Here is an 18,983-nt window from a genome sequence, read left to right as displayed (position 1 = left end):
GTATCTAGTGTTAGTGTGTAGTCTCAGCTATAGAGTCTAACTGTATCTAGTGTTAGTGTGTAGTCTCAGCTATAGAGTCTAACTGTATCTAGTGTTAGTGTGTAGTATCAGCTATAGAGTCTAACTGTATCTAGTGTGTAGTCTCAGCTATAGGGTCTAGCTGTATCTAGTGTGTAGTCTCATCTATAGAGTCTAACTGTATCTAGTGTGTAGTCTCAGTTATAGAGTCTAACTGTATCTAGTGTTAGTGTGTAGTCTCAGCTATAGAGTCTAACTGTATCTAGTGTTAGTGTGTAGTCTCAGCTATAGAGTCTAACTGTATCTAGTGTTAGTGTGTAGTCTCAGCTATAGAGTCTAACTGTATCTAGTGTGTAGTCTCAGCTATAGAGTCTAACTGTATCTAGTGTTAGTGTCTAGTCTCAGCTATAGAGTCTGTATCTAGTGTTAGTGTGTAGTCTCAGCTATAGAGTCTAACTGTATCTAGTGTTAGTGTGTAGTCTCAGCTATAGAGTCTGTATCTAGTGTTAGTGAGTAGTCTCAACTATAGAGTCTAACTGTATCTAGTGTTAGTGTGTAGTCTCAGCTATAGAGTCTAACTGTATCTAGTGTTAGTGTGTAGTCTCAGCTATATAGTCTAACTGTATCTAGTGTTAGTGTGTAGTCTCAGCTATAGAGTCTAACTGTATCTAGTGTTAGTGTGTAGTCTCAGCTATAGAGTCTGTATCTAGTGTGTAGTCTCAGCTATAGAGTCTAACTGTATCTAGTGTTAGTGTGTATTCTCAGCTATAGAGTCTAACTGTATCTAGTGTTAGTGTGTAGTCTCAGCTATAGAGTCTAACTGTATCTAGCTACTCTCAGCTATGGGGTCTAACTGTATCTAGTGTTAGTGTGTAGTCTCAGCTATAGAGTCTAACTGTATCTAGTGTTAGTGTGTAGTCTCAGCTATAGAGTCTAGCTGTATCTAGTGTGTAGTCTCAGCTATAGAGTCTAACTGTATCTAGTGTGTAGTCTCAGCTATAGAGTCTAACTGTATCTAGTGTTAGTGTGTAGTCTCAGCTATAGAGTCTAACTGTATCTAGTGTTAGTGTGTAGTCTCAGCTATAGAGTCTAACTGTATCTAGTGTGTAGTCTCAGCTATAAGGTCTAACTGTATCTAGTGTTAGTGTGTAGTCTCAGCTATAGAGTCTAACTGTATCTAGTGTGTAGTCTCAGCTATAGAGTCTAACTGTATCTAGTGTGTAGTCTCATCTATAGAGTCTAACTGTATCTAGTGTGTAGTCTCAGCTCTAGGGCCTAACTCTATGATGCCAAATGCTTTTGGAAACTTGGGCAGAGAAAGTTAACGTTGATCCACTGAGGCCAAAAGGACAATGATGTCAGAGTTTAATTCAATAAGAGAAAAGTTGCGAAATGGAAATTTGAAATTAAATAGAGGAGAGGACCAGAACAGTAGTCTACTGTTGTAGATGAGGACCAGAACATTAGTCTAATGTTGTAGAAGAGAGGACCAGAACAGTAGTCTGTTATAGAAGAGAGGACCAGAACAGTAGTCTGTTATAGAAGAGAGGACCAGAACAGTAGTCTGTTATAGAAGAGGACCAGAACAGTAGTCTGTTATAGAAGAGAGGACCAGAACAGTAGTCTGTTATAGAAGAGAGGACCAGAACAGTAGTCTAATGTTAGAGAAGAGAGGACCAAAACAGTAGTCTGTTATAGAAGAGAGGACCAGAACAGTAGTCTAATGTTATAGAAGAGAGGACCAGAACAGTAGTCTAATGTTATAGAAGACAGGACCAGAACAGTAGTCTGATGTTATAGAAGAGAGGACAAGGACAGTAGTCTAATGTTGTAGAAGAGAGGACCAGAACAGTAGTTTGTGGTTGAAGAGAGGACCAGAACAGTAGTCTAATGTTGTAGAAGAGAGGACCAGAACAGTAGTCTAATGTTGTAGAAGAGAGGACCAGAACAGTAGTCTGTGGTTGAAGAGAGGACCAGAACAGTAGTTTGTGGTTGAAGAGAGGACCAGAACAGTAGTCTAATGTTGTAGAAGAGAGGACCAGAACAGTAGTCTAATGTTGTAGAAGAGAGGACCAGAACAGTAGTCTGTGGTTGAAGAGAGGACCAGAACATTAGTCTAATGTTGTAGAAGAGAGGACCAGAACAGTAGTCTGTGGTTGAAGAGAGGACCAGAACATTGGTCTAATGTTGTAGAAGAGAGGACCAGATCAGTAGTCTAATGTTATAGAAGAGAGGAGCAGAACAGTAGTCTAATGTTGTAGAAGAGAGGACCAGAACAGTAGTCTGTGGTTGAAGAGAGGACCAGAACAGTAGTCTAATGTTATAGAAGAGAGGACCAGAACAGTAGTCTAATGTTATAGAAGAGAGGACCAGAACAGTAGTCTGTGGTTGAAGAGAGGACCAGAACAGTAGTCTGTGGTTGAAGAGAGGACCAGAACAGTAGTCTGTGGTTGAACAGAGGACCAGAACAGTAGTCTGTTGTAGAAGAGAGGACCAGAACAGTAGTCTGTGGTTGAAGAGAGGACCAGAACAGTAGTCTGTGGTTAAAGAGAGGACCAGAACAGTAGTCTAATGTTATAGAAGAGAGGACCAGAACAGTAGTCTGTGGTTGAAGAGAGGACCAGAACAGTAGTCTGTGGTTGAAGAGAGGACCAGAACAGTAGTCTAATGTTATAGAAGAGAGGACCAGATCAGTAGTCTAATGTTATAGAAGTCTGTGGTTGAAGAGAGGACCAGAACAGTAGTCTAATGTTATAGAAGAGAGGACCAGAACAGTAGTCTAATGTTATAGAAGAGAGACCAGAACAGTAGTCTGTGGTTGAAGAAGAGAGGACCAGAACAGTAGTCTGTGGTTGAAGACAGGACCAGAACAGTAGTCTAATGTTGTAGAAAAGAGGACCAGAACAGTAGTCTGTGGTTGAAGAGAGGACCAGAACAGTAGTCTGTGGTTAAAGAGAGGACCAGAACAGTAGTCTAATGTTATAGAAGAGAGGACCAGATCAGTAGTCTAATGTTATAGAAGTCTGTGGTTGATGAGAGGACCAGAACAGTAGTCTAATGTTATAGAAGAGAGGACCAGAACAGTAGTCTAATGTTATAGAAGAGAGGACCAGAACAGTAGTCTGTGGTTGAAGAGAGGACCAGAACAGTAGTCTGTGGTTGAAGAGAGGACCAGAACAGTAGTCTGTGGTTGAAGAGAGGACCAGAACAGTAGTCTGTGGTTGAAGACAGGACCAGAACAGTAGTCTAATGTTATAGAAGACAGGACCAGAACAGTAGTCTAATGTCGTAGAAGAGAGGACCAGAACAGTAGTCTGTGGTTGAAGAGAGGACCAGAACAGTAGTCTAATGTTGTAGAAGAGAGGACCAGAACAGTAGTCTGTTATAGAAGAGAGGACCAGAACAGTAGTCTAATGTTGTAGAAGAGAGGACCAGAACAGTAGTCTAATGTTGTAGAAGAGAGGACCAGAACAGTAGTCTAATGTTGTAGAAGAGAGGACCAGAACAGTAGTCTGTGGTTGAAGAGAGGACCAGAACAGTAGTCTGTGGTTAAAGAGAGGACCAGAACAGTAGTCTGATATTGTAGAAGAGAGGACCAGAACAGTAGTCTAATGTTGTAGAAGAGAGGACCAGAACAGTAGTATAATGTTGTAGAAGAGAGGACCAGAACAGTAGTCTGTGGTTGAAGAGAGGACCAGAACAGTAGTCTGTGGTTGAACAGAGGACCACAACAGTAGTCTGTTGTAGAAGAGAGGACCAGAACAGTAGTCTAATGTTGTAGAAGAGAGGACCAGAACAGTAGTCTGTGGTTGAAGAGAGGACCAGAACAGTAGTCTGTGGTTAAAGAGAGGACCAGAACAGTAGTCTACTGTTATAGAAGAGAGGACCAGAACAGTAGTCTGTGGTTGTAGAAGAGAGGACCAGAACAGTAGTCTGTGGTTGAAGAGAGGACCAGAACATTAGTCTAATGTTGTAGAAGAGAGGACCAGAACAGTAGTCTGTGGTTGAAGAGAGGACCAGAACATTGGTCTAATGTTGTAGAAGAGAGGACCAGATCAGTAGTCTAATGTTATAGAAGAGAGGAGCAGAACAGTAGTCTAATGTTGTAGAAGAGAGGACCAGAACAGTAGTCTGTGGTTGAAGAGAGGACCAGAACAGTAGTCTAATGTTATAGAAGAGAGGACCAGAACAGTAGTCTAATGTTATAGAAGAGAGGACCAGAACAGTAGTCTGTGGTTGAAGAGAGGACCAGAACAGTAGTCTGTGGTTGAAGAGAGGACCAGAACAGTAGTCTGTGGTTGAACAGAGGACCAGAACAGTAGTCTGTTGTAGAAGAGAGGACCAGAACAGTAGTCTGTGGTTGAAGAGAGGACCAGAACAGTAGTCTGTGGTTAAAGAGAGGACCAGAACAGTAGTCTAATGTTATAGAAGAGAGGACCAGAACAGTAGTCTGTGGTTGAAGAGAGGACCAGAACAGTAGTCTGTGGTTGAAGAGAGGACCAGAACAGTAGTCTAATGTTATAGAAGAGAGGACCAGATCAGTAGTCTAATGTTATAGAAGTCTGTGGTTGAAGAGAGGACCAGAACAGTAGTCTAATGTTATAGAAGAGAGGACCAGAACAGTAGTCTAATGTTATAGAAGAGAGGACCAGAACAGTAGTCTGTGGTTGAAGAGAGGACCAGAACAGTAGTCTGTGGTTGAAGACAGGACCAGAACAGTAGTCTAATGTTGTAGAAAAGAGGACCAGAACAGTAGTCTGTGGTTGAAGAGAGGACCAGAACAGTAGTCTGTGGTTAAAGAGAGGACCAGAACAGTAGTCTAATGTTATAGAAGAGAGGACCAGATCAGTAGTCTAATGTTATAGAAGTCTGTGGTTGATGAGAGGACCAGAACAGTAGTCTAATGTTATAGAAGAGAGGACCAGAACAGTAGTCTAATGTTATAGAAGAGAGGACCAGAACAGTAGTCTGTGGTTGAAGAGAGGACCAGAACAGTAGTCTGTGGTTGAAGAGAGGACCAGAACAGTAGTCTGTGGTTGAAGAGAGGACCAGAACAGTAGTCTGTGGTTGAAGACAGGACCAGAACAGTAGTCTAATGTTATAGAAGACAGGACCAGAACAGTAGTCTAATGTCGTAGAAGAGAGGACCAGAACAGTAGTCTGTGGTTGAAGAGAGGACCAGAACAGTAGTCTAATGTTGTAGAAGAGAGGACCAGAACTGTAGTCTGTTATAGAAGAGAGGACCAGAACAGTAGTCTAATGTTGTAGAAGAGAGGACCAGAACAGTAGTCTAATGTTGTAGAAGAGAGGACCAGAACAGTAGTCTAATGTTGTAGAAGAGAGGACCAGAACAGTAGTCTGTGGTTGAAGAGAGGACCAGAACAGTAGTCTGTGGTTAAAGAGAGGACCAGAACAGTAGTCTGATATTGTAGAAGAGAGGACCAGAACAGTAGTCTAATGTTGTAGAAGAGAGGACCAGAACAGTAGTCTAATGTTGTAGAAGAGAGGACCAGAACAGTAGTCTGTGGTTGAAGAGAGGACCAGAACAGTAGTCTGTGGTTGAACAGAGGACCACAACAGTAGTCTGTTGTAGAAGAGAGGACCAGAACAGTAGTCTAATGTTGTAGAAGAGAGGACCAGAACAGTAGTCTGTGGTTGAAGAGAGGACCAGAACAGTAGTCTGTGGTTAAAGAGAGGACCAGAACAGTAGTCTACTGTTATAGAAGAGAGGACCAGAACAGTAGTCTGTGGTTGTAGAAGAGAGGACCAGAACAGTAGTCTGTGGTTGAAGAGAGGACCAGAACATTAGTCTAATGTTATAGAACAGAGGACCAGAACAGTAGTCTGTGGTTGAAGAGAGGACCAGAACAGTAGTCTAATGTTATAGAAGAGAGGACCAGAACAGTAGTCTGTGGTTGAAGAGAGGACCAGAACAGTAGTCTAATGTTGTAGAAGAGAGGACCAGAACAGTAGTCTAATGTTGTAGAAGAGAGGACCAGAACAGTAGTCTAATGTTGTAGAAGAGAGGACCAGAACAGTAGTCTGTGGTTGAAGAGAGGACCAGAACAGAAGTCTAATGTTGTAGAAGAGAGGACCAGAACAGTAGTCTGTTATAGAAGAGAGGACCAGAACAGTAGTCTAATGTTGTAGAAGAGAGGACCAGAACAGTAGTCTAATGTTGTAGAAGAGAGGACCAGAACAGTAGTCTAATGTTGTAGAAGAGAGGACCAGAACAGTAGTGTTATGTTGTAGAAGAGAGGACCAGAACAGTAGTCTGTGGTTGAAGAGAGGACCAGAACAGTAGTCTGTGGTTGAAGACAGGACGAGAACAGTAGTCTAATGTTATAAAAGACAGGACCAGAACAGTAGTCTAATGTTGTAGAAGAAAGGAGCAGAACAGTAGTCTGTGGTTGAAGAGAGGACCAGAACAGTAGTCTAATGTTGTAGAAGAGAGGACCAGAACAGTAGTCTGTTATAGAAGAGAGGACCAGAACAGTAGTCTGTGGTTGAAGAGAGGACCAGAACAGTAGTCTAATGTTGTAGAAGAGAGGACCAGAACAGTAGTCTGTTATAGAAGAGAGGACCAGAACAGTAGTCTAATGTTGTAGAAGAGAGGACCAGAACAGTAGTCTAATGTTGTAGAAGAGAGGACCAGAACAGTAGTCTAATGTTGTAGAAGAGAGGACCAGAACAGTAGTCTGTGGTTGAAGAGAGGACCAGAACAGTAGTCTGTGGTTAAAGAGAGGACCAGAACAGTAGTCTAATGTTATAGAAGTGAGGACCAGAACAGTAGTCTATGGTTGAAGAGAGGACCAGAACATTAGTATAATGTTGTAGAAGAGAGGACCAGAACAGTAGTCTAATGTTGTAGAAGAGAGGACCAGAACAGTAGTCTGTTATAGAAGAGGGGACCAGAACAGTAGTCTAATGTTGTAGAAGAGAGGACCAGAACAGTAGTCTAATGTTGTAGAAGAGAGGACCAGAACAGTAGTCTGATGTTGTAGAAGAGAGGACCAGAACAGTAGTCTGTGGTTGAAGAGAGGACCAGAACAGTAGTCTGTGGTTGAACAGAGGACCAGAACAGTAGTCTGTTGTAGAAGAGAGGACCAGAACAGTAGTCTGTGGTTGAAGAGAGGACCAGAACAGTAGTCTGTGGTTAAAGAGAGGACCAGAACAGTAGTCTAATGTTATAGAAGAGAGGACCAGAACAGTAGTCTGTGGTTGAAGAGAGGACCAGAACATTAGTATAATGTTGTAGAAGAGAGGACCAGAACAGTAGTCTGTGGTTGAAGAGAGGACCAGAACAGTAGTCTAATGTTGTAGAAGAGAGGACCAGAACAGAAGTCTAATGTTGTAGAAGAGAGGACCAGAACAGTAGTCTAATTTTGTAGAAGAGAGGACCAGAACAGTAGTCTGATGTTGTAGAAGAGAGGGCCAGAACAGTAGTCTAATGTTGTAGAAGAGAGGACCAGAACAGTAGTCTGATGTTGTAGAAGAGAGGACCAGAACAGTAGTCTAATGTTGTAGAAGAGAGGACCAGAACAGTAGTCTAATGTTGTAGAAGAGAGGACCAGAACAGTAGTCTGTGGTTGAAGAGAGGACCAGAACAGTAGTCTGTGGTTAAAGAGAGGATCAGAACAGTAGTCTAATGTTATAGAAGAGAGGACCAGAACAGTAGTCTGTGGTTGTAGAAGAGAGGACCTGAACAGTAGTCTGTGGTTGAAGAGAGGACCAGAACATTAGTCTAATGTTGTAGAAGAGAGGACCAGAACAGTAGTCTGTGGTTGAAGAGAGGACCAGAACATTAGTATAATGTTGTAGAAGAGAGGACCAGAACAGTAGTCTGTGGTTGAAGAGAGGACCAGAACATTAGTCTAATGTTGTAGAAGAGAGGACCAGAACAGTAGTCTAATGTTGTAGAAGAGAGGACCAGAACAGTAGTCTAATGTTGTAGAAGAGAGGACCAGAACAGTAGTCTGTGGTTGAAGAGAGGACCAGAACAGTAGTCTGTGGTTGAAGAGAGGACCAGAACAGTAGTCTAATGTTATAGAAGAGAGGACCAGATCAGTAGTCTAATGTTATAGAACTCTGGGGTTGAAGAGAGGACCAGAACAGTAGTCTAATGTTATAGAAGAGAGGACCAGAACAGTAGTCTAATGTTATAGAAGAGAGGACCAGAACAGTAGTCTGTGGTTGAAGAGAGGACCAGAACAGTAGTCTGTGGTTGAAGACAGGACCAGAACAGTAGTCTAATGTTGTAGAAGAGAGGACCAGAACAGTAGTCTAATGTTATAGAAGAGAGGACCAGAACAGTAGTCTAATGTTATAGAAGAGAGGACCAGAACAGTAGTCTGTGGTTGAAGAGAGGACCAGAACAGTAGTCTGTGGTTGAAGACAGGACCAGAACAGTAGTCTAATGTTGTAGAAGAGAGGACCAGAACAGTAGTCTAATGTTATAGAAGAGAGGACCAGAACAGTAGTCTGTGGTTGAAGAGAGGACCAGAACAGTAGTCTAATGTTATAGAAGAGAGGACCAGAACAGTAGTCTAATGTTATAGAAGAGAGGACCAGAACAGTAGTCTAATGTTATAGAAGAGAGGACCAGAACAGTAGTCTGTGGTTGAAGAGAGGACCAGAACAGTAGTCTGTGGTTGGACAGAGGACCAGAACAGTAGTCTGTTGTAGAAGAGAGGACCAGAACAGTAGTCTAATGTTGTAGAAGAGAGGACCAGAACAGTAGTCTGTGGTTGAAGAGAGGACCAGAACAGTAGTCTGTGGTTGAAGAGAGGACCAGAACAGAAGTCTAATGTTGTAGAAGAAAGGACCAGAACAGTAGTCTGTTATAGAAGAGAGGACCAGAACAGTAGTCTAATGTTGTAGAAGAGAGGACCAGAACAGTAGTCTAATGTTGTAGAAGAGAGGACCAGAACAGTAGTCTGATGTTGTAGAAGAGAGGACCAGAACAGTAGTCTAATGTTGTAGAAGAGAGGACCAGAACAGTAGTCTAATGTTGTAGAAGAGAGGACCAGAAAGGTAGTCTGTGGTTGAAGAGAGGACCAGAACAGTAGTCTGTGGTTGAAGAGAGGACCAGAACAGTAGTCTGTGGTTGGACAGAGGACCAGAACAGTAGTCTGTTGTAGAAGAGAGGACCAGAACAGTAGTCTAATTTTGTAGAAGAGAGGACCAGAACAGTAGTCTGTGGTTGAAGAGAGGACCAGAACAGTAGTCTGTGGTTAAAGAGAGGACCAGAACAGTAGTGTTATGTTGTAGAAGAGAGGACCAGAACAGTAGTCTGTGGTTGAAGAGAGGACCAGAACAGTAGTCTGTGGTTGAAAAGAGGACCAGAACAGAAGTCTAATGTTGTAGAAGAGAGGACCAGAACAGTAGTCTGTTATAGAAGAGCGGACCAGAACAGTAGTCTAATGTTATAGAAGAGAGGACCAGATCAGTAGTCTAATGTTATAGAACTCTGTGGTTGAAGAGAGGACCAGAACAGTAGTCTAATGTTATAGAAGAGAGGACCAGAACAGTAGTCTGTGGTTGAAGAGAGGACCAGAACAGTAGTCTGTGGTTGAAGACAGGACCAGAACAGTAGTCTAATGTTGTTGAAGAGAGGACCAGAACAGTAGTCTAATGTTATAGAAGAGAGGACCAGAACAGTAGTCTAATGTTATAGAAGAGAGGACCAGAACAGTAGTCTAATGTTATAGAAGAGAGGACCAGAACAGTAGTCTGTGGTTGAAGACAGGACCAGAACAGTAGTCTAATGTTGTAGAAGAGAGGACCAGAACAGTAGTCTAATGTTATAGAAGAGAGGACCAGAACAGTAGTCCAATGTTATAGAAGAGAGGACCAGAACAGTAGTCTGTGGTTGACGAGAGGACCAGAACAGTAGTCTGTTATAGAAGAGAGGACCAGAACAGTAGTCTAATGTTGTAGAAGAGAGGACCAGAACAGTATTCTAATGTTGTAGAAGAGAGGAGCAGAGCAGTAGTCTGTGGTTGATGAGAGGACCAGAACAGTAGTCTGTGGTTGAACAGAGGACCAGAACAGTAGTCTGTGGTTGAACAGAGGACCAGAACAGTAGTCTGTGGTTGAAGAGAGGACCAGAACAGTAGTCTGTGGTTAAAGAGAGGACCAGAACAGTAGTCTAATGTTATAGAAGAGAGGACCAGAACAGTAGTCTGTGGTTGAAGAGAGGACCAGAACAGTAGTCTAATGTTATAGAAGACAGGACCAGAACAGTAGTGTTATGTTGTAGAAGAGAGGACCAGAACAGTAGTCTGTGGTTGAAGAGAGGACCAGAACAGTAGTCTGTGGTTGAAGACAGGACCAGAACAGTAGTCTAATGTTATAGAAGACAGGACCAGAACAGTAGTCTAATGTTATAGAAGACAGGACCAGAACAGTAGTGTTATGTTGTAGAAGAGAGGACCAGAACAGTAGTCTGTGGTTGAAGAGAGGACCAGAACAGTAGTCTGTTGTAGAAGAGAGGACCAGAACAGTAGTCTAATGTTGTAGAAGAGAGGACCAGAACAGTAGTCTGTGGTTGAAGAGAGGACCAGAACAGTAGTCTGTGGTTAAAGAAAGGACCAGAACAGTAGTCTAATGTTATAGAAGAGAGGACCAGAACAGTAGTCTGTGGTTGAAGAGAGGACCAGAACATTAGTATAATGTTGTAGAAGAGAGGACCAGAACAGTAGTCTGTGGTTGAAGAGAGGACCAGAACAGAAGTCTAATGTTGTAGAAGAGAGGACCAGAACAGTATACTAATGTTGTAGAAGAGAGGACCAGAACAGAAGTCTAATGTTGTAGAAGAGAGGAACAGAACAGTAGTCTAATGTTGTAGAAGAGAGGACCAGAACAGTAGTCTGATGTTGTAGAAGAGAGGGCCAGAACAGTAGTCTAATGTTGTAGAAGAGAGGACCAGAACAGTAGTCTGATGTTGTAGAAGAGAGGACCAGAACAGTAGTCTGATGTTGTAGAAGAGAGGACCAGAACAGTAGTCTAATGTTGTAGAAGAGAGGACCAGAACAGTAGTCTGTGGTTGAAGAGAGGACCAGAACAGTAGTCTGTGGTTGAACAGAGGACCAGAACAGTAGTCTAATGTTGTAGAAGAGAGGACCAGAACAGTAGTCTGTGGTTGAAGAGAGGACCAGAACAGTAGTCTGTGGTTGAAGAGAGGACCAGAACAGTAGTCTGTGGTTAAAGAGAGGACCAGAACAGTAGTCTGTGGTTGTAGAAGAGAGGACCTGAACAGTAGTCTGTGGTTGAAGAGAGGACCAGAACATTAGTATAATGTTGTAGAAGAGAGGACCAGAACAGTAGTCTGTGGTTGAAGAGAGGACCAGAACATTAGTATAATGTTGTAGAAGAGATGACCAGAACAGTAGTATGTGGTTGAAGAGAGGACCAGAACATTAGTCTAATGTTGTAGAAGAGAGGACCAGAACAGTAGTCTAATGTTATAGAAGAGAGGACCAGAACAGTAGTCTAATGTTGTAGAAGAGAGGACCAGAACAGTAGTCTGTGGTTGAAGAGAGGACCAGAACAGTAGTCTAATGTTATAGAAGAGAGGACCAGATCAGTAGTCTAATGTTATAGAACTCTGTGGTTGAAGAGAGGACCAGAACAGTAGTCTAATGTTATAGAAGAGAGGACCAGAACAGTAGTCTGTTGTTGAAGAGAGGACCAGAACAGTAGTCTGTGGTTGAAGACAGGACCAGAACAGTAGTCTAATGTTGTAGAAGAGAGGACCAGAACAGTAGTCTGTGGTTGAAGACAGGACCAGAACAGTAGTCTAATGTTGTAGAAGAGAGGACCAGAACAGTAGTCTAATGTTATAGAAGAGAGGACCAGAACAGTAGTCTAATGTTATAGAAGAGAGGACCAGAACAGTAGTCTAATGTTATAGAAGAGAGGACCAGAACAGTAGTCTGTGGTTGAAGACAGGACCAGAACAGTAGTCTAATGTTGTAGAAGAGAGGACCAGAACAGTAGTCTAATGTTATAGAAGAGAGGACCAGAACAGTAGTCCAATGTTATAGATGAGAGGACCAGAACAGTAGTCTGTGGTTGACGAGAGGACCAGAACAGTAGTCTGTTATAGAAGAGAGGACCAGAACAGTAGTCTAATGTTGTAGAAGAGAGGACCAGAACAGTAGTCTAATGTTGTAGAAGAGAGGAGCAGGGCAGTAGTCTGTGGTTGACGAGAGGACCAGAACAGTAGTCTGTGGTTGAACAGAGGACCAGAACAGTAGTCTGTTGTAGAAGAGAGGACCAGAACAGTAGTCTAATGTTGTAGAAGAGAGGAGCAGAGCAGTAGTCTGTGGTTGACGAGAGGACCAGAACAGTAGTCTGTGGTTGAACAGAGGACCAGAACAGTAGTCTGTGGTTGAAGAGAGGACCAGAACAGTAGTCTGTGGTTGAAGAGAGGACCAGAACAGTAGTCTGTGGTTGAACAGAGGACCAGAACAGTAGTCTGTGGTTGAAGAGAGGACCAGAACAGTAGTCTGTGGTTAAAGAGAGGACCAGAACAGTAGTCTAATGTTATAGAAGACAGGACCAGAACAGTAGTCTAATGTTATAGAAGAGAGGACCAGAAAAATAGTCTGTGGTTGAAGAGAGGACCAGAACAGTAGTCTAATGTTATAGAAGAGAGGACCAGAACAGTAGTCTGTGGTTGAAGAGAGGACCAGAACAGTAGTCTAATGTTATAGAAGACAGGACCAGAACAGTAGTGTTATGTTGTAGAAGAGAGGACCAGAACAGTAGTCTGTGGTTGAAGAGAGGACCAGAACAGTAGTCTGTGGTTGAAGACAGGACCAGAACAGTAGTCTAATGTTATAGAAGACAGGACCAGAACAGTAGTCTAATGTTATAGAAGACAGGACCAGAACAGTAGTGTTATGTTGTAGAAGAGAGGACCAGAACAGTAGTCTGTGGTTGAAGAGAGGACCAGAACAGTAGTCTGTTGTAGAAGAGAGGACCAGAACAGTAGTCTAATGTTGTAGAAGAGAGGACCAGAACAGTAGTCTGTGGTTGAAGAGAGGACCAGAACAGTAGTCTGTGGTTGAAGAGAGGACCAGAACAGTAGTCTAATGTTATAGAAGACAGGACCAGAACAGTAGTGTTATGTTGTAGAAGAGAGGACCAGAACAGTAGTCTGTGGTTGAAGAGAGGACCAGAACAGTAGTCTGTGGTTAAAGAAAGGACCAGAACAGTAGTCTAATGTTATAGAAGAGAGGACCAGAACAGTAGTCTGTGGTTGAAGAGAGGACCAGAACATTAGTATAATGTTGTAGAAGAGAGGACCAGAACAGTAGATAGCGTGGTTAGGGACCGTCTGTAAAGGTGGCAGTGCTATCTTTATCAGCATCATAAAAGCTGGTAGCGTGGTTAGGGACCGTCTGTAAAGTTGGCTGTGCTATCTTTATCAGAATAATAAAAGCTGATAGCGTGTTAAGGGACCCTCTGTAAAGGTGGCAGTGCTATCTTTATCAGCATCATAAAAGCTGATAGCGTGGTTAGGGACCGTCTGTAAAGTTGGCAGTGCTATCTTTATCAGCATCATAAAAGCTGATAGCGTGGTTAGGGACCGTCTGTAAAGGTGGTGTTTCTATCTTTATCAGCATCATAAAAGCTGATAGCGTGGTTAGGGACCGTCTGTAAAGGTGGCAGTGCTATCTTTATCAGCATCATAAAAGCTGGTAGCGTGGTTAGGGACCGTCTGTAAAGTTGGCTGTGCTATCTTTATCAGAATAATAAAAGCTGATAGCGTGTTAAGGGACCCTCTGTAAAGGTGGCAGTGCTATCTTTATCAGCATCATAAAAGCTGATAGCGTGGTTAGGGACCGTCTGTAAAGTTGGCAGTGCTATCTTTATCAGCATCATAAAAGCTGATAGCGTGGTTAGGGACCTTTTGTAAAGGTGGTGTTTCTATCTTTATCAGCATCATAAAAGCTGATAGCGTGGTTAGGGACCGTCTGTAAAGGTGGCAGTGCTATCTTTATCAGCATCATAAAAGCTGGTAGCGTGGTTAGGGACCGTCTGTAAAGTTGGCTGTGCTATCTTTATCAGAATAATAAAAGCTGATAGCGTGTTAAGGGACCCTCTGTAAAGGTGGCAGTGCTATCTTTATCAGCATCATAAAAGCTGACAGCGTGGTTAGGGACCGTCTGTAAAGGTGGCAGTGCTATCTTTATCAGCATCATAAAAGCTGACAGCGTGGTTAGGGACCGTCTGTAAAGATGGCGGTGCGATCTTTATCAGCATCATGAAACCTGATAGTATTTTAAACCACATGAAATAAAAATTGAAGCCGAACTGAAATCTTATCAAAAACATGTTGGGTCGTTTAAACAGCTTTTAATTTCCTTAATACTAATCAAACGGATTTCCCTATATGTCTTTTCCTCGAGAGAAGCAGAGGGAAGAGAAAACAAAACTTTACTGATGTCAAGTAGATGGAAGCATTCAATTCTATCAACTGATGACATTATTCTGGTGAGCAATTGTTTATTTAGTCTTCTAGGGCAACAAGTAATGACAGAAGAGAAGCTTCATGTGTCTAATTAGAGACAAAGATGTCTAACAAATAGCTTAGCAAAATGTTAGAAATTCTAAGCAGAAACGTAGGCCAATCTAAAAAAAAAAGTCTGTCCAATTTGTTTTCCATCATCTCATGACTGAACAGCATATGTTCTGTATTAGCGGGTTCGGGTCTGGAGCGGGCATCTGATTTTCACTTCATCACATATAGTAAGGCAGTTGCAGACGGGTTATTAGGAATTGCTGGCAGGTGTGGGTGAACAAAAAGCTGTCTAGCGCATCACCAGTGTGTGTGTGTGTGTAGTTTAATTATAAAACAAGCGTGTCTAGCAATATAGTGCCAATGTAGTAACGTTATAACCTTATAGTAACAATATATAGTCATGTTCACAAATCATTTGCACGGTCATGTGCAAACAACAACAAAAACATTACATGTACACTTGTTGCAAAAGCAAAACATTAAAAGCTATTAGGACCATCCTTCATGTTAGCTGAGAAAATGCATTATGTAATCAACCGTCAAATGAGAAATCCCGAAGAGTAAGAACAGATGCATGATCTTAAACGATCCTAGGTAACGCAATGTGATAGCAGGAGAATAGAGGTGTGAGACCTGTCTTTGATTTGGTGCCGTAGTTTTCTGTGCCACAGCTCTTCAGGTCCAGGTTCTTTGGTGGTTCTCTTCAGTCCAGGTTCTGTGGTGGTATCTTCAGTCCAGGTTCTGTGGTGGTTCTCTTCCGTCCAGGCTCTTTGGTGCTTCTCTTCAGTCCAGGTTCTGTGGTGGTTCTCTTCAGTCAAGGCTCTTTGGTGGTTCTCTTCAGTCCAGGCTTTTTGGTGCTTCTCTTCAGTCCAGGCTCTTTGGAGGTTCTCTTCAGTCCAGGCTCTTTGGTGGTTCTCTTCAGTCCAGGTTCTGTGGTGGTTCTCTTCAGTCAAGGCTCTTTGGTGGTTCTCTTCAGTCCAGGCTTTTTGGTGGTTCTCTTCAGTCCAGGTTCAGTGGGGGTTCTCTTCAGTCCAGGCTCTTTGGAGGTTCTCTTCAGTCCAGGCTCTTTGGTGGTTCTCTTCAGTCCAGGTTCGGTGGGGGTTCTCTTCAGTCCAGGTTCGGTGGTGGTTCTCTTCAGTCCAGGCTCTTTGGTGATTCTCTTCAGTCTAGGCTCTTTGGTGGTTCTCTTCAGTCCAGGTTCGGTTGTGGTTCTCTACAGTCTAGGATCTTTGGTGGTTCTCTTCAGACCAGGCTCTTTGGTGGTTCTCTTCAGTCTAGGCTCTTTGGTGGTTCTCTTCAGTCCAGGTACAGTGTGGGTTCTCTTCAGTCCAGGTTCGGTGGTGGTTCTCTTCAGTCTAGGCTCTTTGGTGGTTCTCTTCAGTCTAGGCTCTTTGGTGGTTATCTTCAGTCCAGGTACGGTGGGGGTTCTCTTCAGTCCAGATTCAGTTGGGGTTCTCTTCAGTCAAGGTTCGGTGGGGGTTCTCTTCAGTCTAGGCTCTTTGGTGGTTCTCTTCAGTCCAGGTACGGTGGGGGTTCTCTTCAGTCCAGGATCGGTGGGGGTTCTCTTCAGTCCAGGTTCGGTGGTGGTTCTCTTCAGTCCAGGTTCGGTGGTGGTTCTCTTCAGTCCAGGTTCGGTGGTGGTTCTCTTCAGTCCAGGTTCGGTGTGGGTTCTCTTCAGTCCAGGTTCAGTGGGGGTTCTCTTCAGTCCATGTTCAGTGGGGGTTCTCTTCAGTCCAGGTTCGGTGGTGGTTCTCTTCAGTCCAGGTTCGGTGGGGGTTCTCTTCAGTCCAGGCTCTTTGGTGATTCTCTTCAGTCTAGGTTCTTTGGTGGTTCTCTTCAGTCCAGGTCCGGTGGTGGTTCTCTTCAGTCCAGGTTCGGTGGTGGTTCTCTTCAGTCCAGGTTCGGTGGGGGTTCTCTTCAGTCCAGGTTCGGTGGGGGTTCTCTTCAGTCCAGGCTCTTTGGTGGTTCTCTTCAGTCCAGGTCCGGTGGTGGTTCTCTTTAGTCCAGGTTCGGTGGTGATTCTCTTCAGTCCAGGTTCGGTGGGGGTTCTCTTCAGTCCAGGCTCTTTGGTGGTTCTCTTCAGTCTCTATGGTGGTTCTCTTCAGTCCAGGTTCGGTGGTGGTTCTCTTCAGTCTAGGCTCTTTGGTGGTTCTCTTCAGTCCAGGTACGGTGGGGGTTCTCTACAGTCCAGATTCAGTTGGGGTTCTCTTCAGTCAAGGTTCGGTGGGGGTTCTCTTCAGTCTAGGCTCTTTGGTGGTTCTCTTAAGTCCAGGTATGGTGGGGGTTCTCTTCAGTCCAGGTTCGGTGGTGGTTCTCTTCAGTCCAGGTTCGGTGGTGGTTCTCTTCAGTCCACGTTTGGTGGTGGTTCTCTTCAGTCCAGGTTCGGTGGTGGTTCTCTTCAGTCCAGGTTCGGTGGTGGTTCTCTTCAGTCCAGGTTCGGTGGTGGTTCTCTTCAGTCCAGGTTTGGTGGTGGTTCTCTTCAGTCCAGGTTCGGTGGTGGTTCTCTTAAGTCTAGGCTCTTTGGTGGTTCTCTTCAGTCTAGGCTCTTTGGTGGTTCTCTTCAGTCCAGGTACGGTGGGGGTTCTCTTCAGTCCAGATTCAGTTGGGGTTTCTCTTCAGTCAAGGTTCGGTGGGGGTTCTCTACTCTGGATGGTTTCATACACTTAGGGCTTAGCATCTCTCTGAAGGGCTGTGTATACCTCACTTCCTCTCGTGGATCTCCTCTTCAGTGTGTGGTAGGTGAGGACTAGTAGATCTCCAGAAGCCAGGACTGCCGCCACTCCTAACACAGGAACCCAGGAAGACACTGTAGAATTCAAAGCTCCTCTTTCATTCCGGGCCTCACAGTAATATTCTCCTCTGTCTTCAAAGCTGATGTTAGTGATTGTGTAACTCTGTCCGGATGCTTTTGGTGAGGTTCTTCATGTACCAGGTGTATCAGATGTTAGTGATGGGTTGACATCACTGCTGCAGTTCAGATTCACTGAACTGACCTCCACTATTTCACTAGAGGGACTGATTGACACTAAGTTATTCTTTGGGCCATATGTGACATTAAGACTCTCTTCAGGAGAGCAGATATCTACATAGCCTTCTAAAGCACAGGAGTAGCTGTCTACATCCTCACTGCTGGCTGGTTCTATGTACAGGCTCTTGTTGTGGATATGTTTGCTCTTTCGGTTGGTAAGAGGCTGTCCGTTCTTGTACCGGATGAAGGCTTGAGTTGTCACTCAAGACTGCAGGAGGTGCTACAGGTCAGTGTCACTCTCTGTCCCGCAGTTGATGTGACTAGAGTGGCTATGTTCACTTCACTTGCAGGTCTGTGATAGACCAGAGTTGATCCAGGAGAGAAAAATTCTGGCTATGTACTGTGTTCTTAACCTGAACTTGAACTCAGCTGAAGTCCTCGTCTCTCAGGGCAACGATTCTCAGGGTAGAATGTTCTGTGGTCCTACTGTACTCCACACAACCCTCATAATGTAGGTTCAAGGTCAGATTTTGAGTCACGCCAGACTCCCATTGATTAATAAACCAGAGTAGTTCTGTTACATTCTGCCAATTGGGATTGGTGTAAGTGGAGGACATGTCCACAAACGACCCCTTCAAGGCACAAAATAAAATCAAATTTGTATTGGTCACATACACATGGTTGGCAAATGCAAGTGTAGCGAAATGCTCGTGATCGGATGGTCAAACTCATACACTTCTGATCCAGAGATCCAGAACACAGAACATGGACATTATTGTAGCCTTTAACAGCACAGGAGTAGCCGTCTTCCTTTCTAGCCAAGACAAGAGTGTTGTTGAGCAGTGAGCCCACCCAGAGCATGTCCGTTCTTCAACCAGATGTAGGTGGGGATGTCCCTCAGAGTACAGGTGGTATACAGGTCAGTGTTGTCAATATTGCTTATCATTTATTGTGTGTTTCTAAACACAACCGAGTGGCTCCAGAGAATGTGGCCCCGCCGCTCCTTCAGTCTAAACACACAAAATGAAATGTTTCTATCCTGTTTTCAACAGCTTTTTGTTTCATTGGTCTTGCAGCCAAAACATTGTTAGTAAAAATGTGTCTATTTATTCGTTTGGTTTATCCCTTCGCACTTTCTGATGTGTTTCAGCAACACAAAACGGAAAATAAAACTTAACAAAGAGTATCTGTAAGGCTGGAGTTACGCTAACCAACTTTCACACAATTTTAGTTGCTTGCAGAGTTCTTGATATCCCCAGCAACTGATAAGTAACTCATCTGCAACTTGTTTGCTTCCAGTTACAAAAAACATGTTAACTTTGTGCAACTAGCAACAGCCAATCAAAACGAATGCTTTGTCACATGATCCATTCGAAGGTTTGTATTTCAGAACTCCGACCCAGTTGTCATGTTAACACAGCTATCAGCGCTGCAGGAAGCATGATGAAGGTTGATAGAAGAGAC

The sequence above is a fragment of the Oncorhynchus nerka genome, linkage group LG24 (assembly GCF_034236695.1).
Source record: "Oncorhynchus nerka isolate Pitt River linkage group LG24, Oner_Uvic_2.0, whole genome shotgun sequence".
NCBI lineage: Eukaryota > Metazoa > Chordata > Actinopteri > Salmoniformes > Salmonidae > Oncorhynchus > Oncorhynchus nerka.
This window is presented reverse-complemented; position numbering follows the sequence as displayed.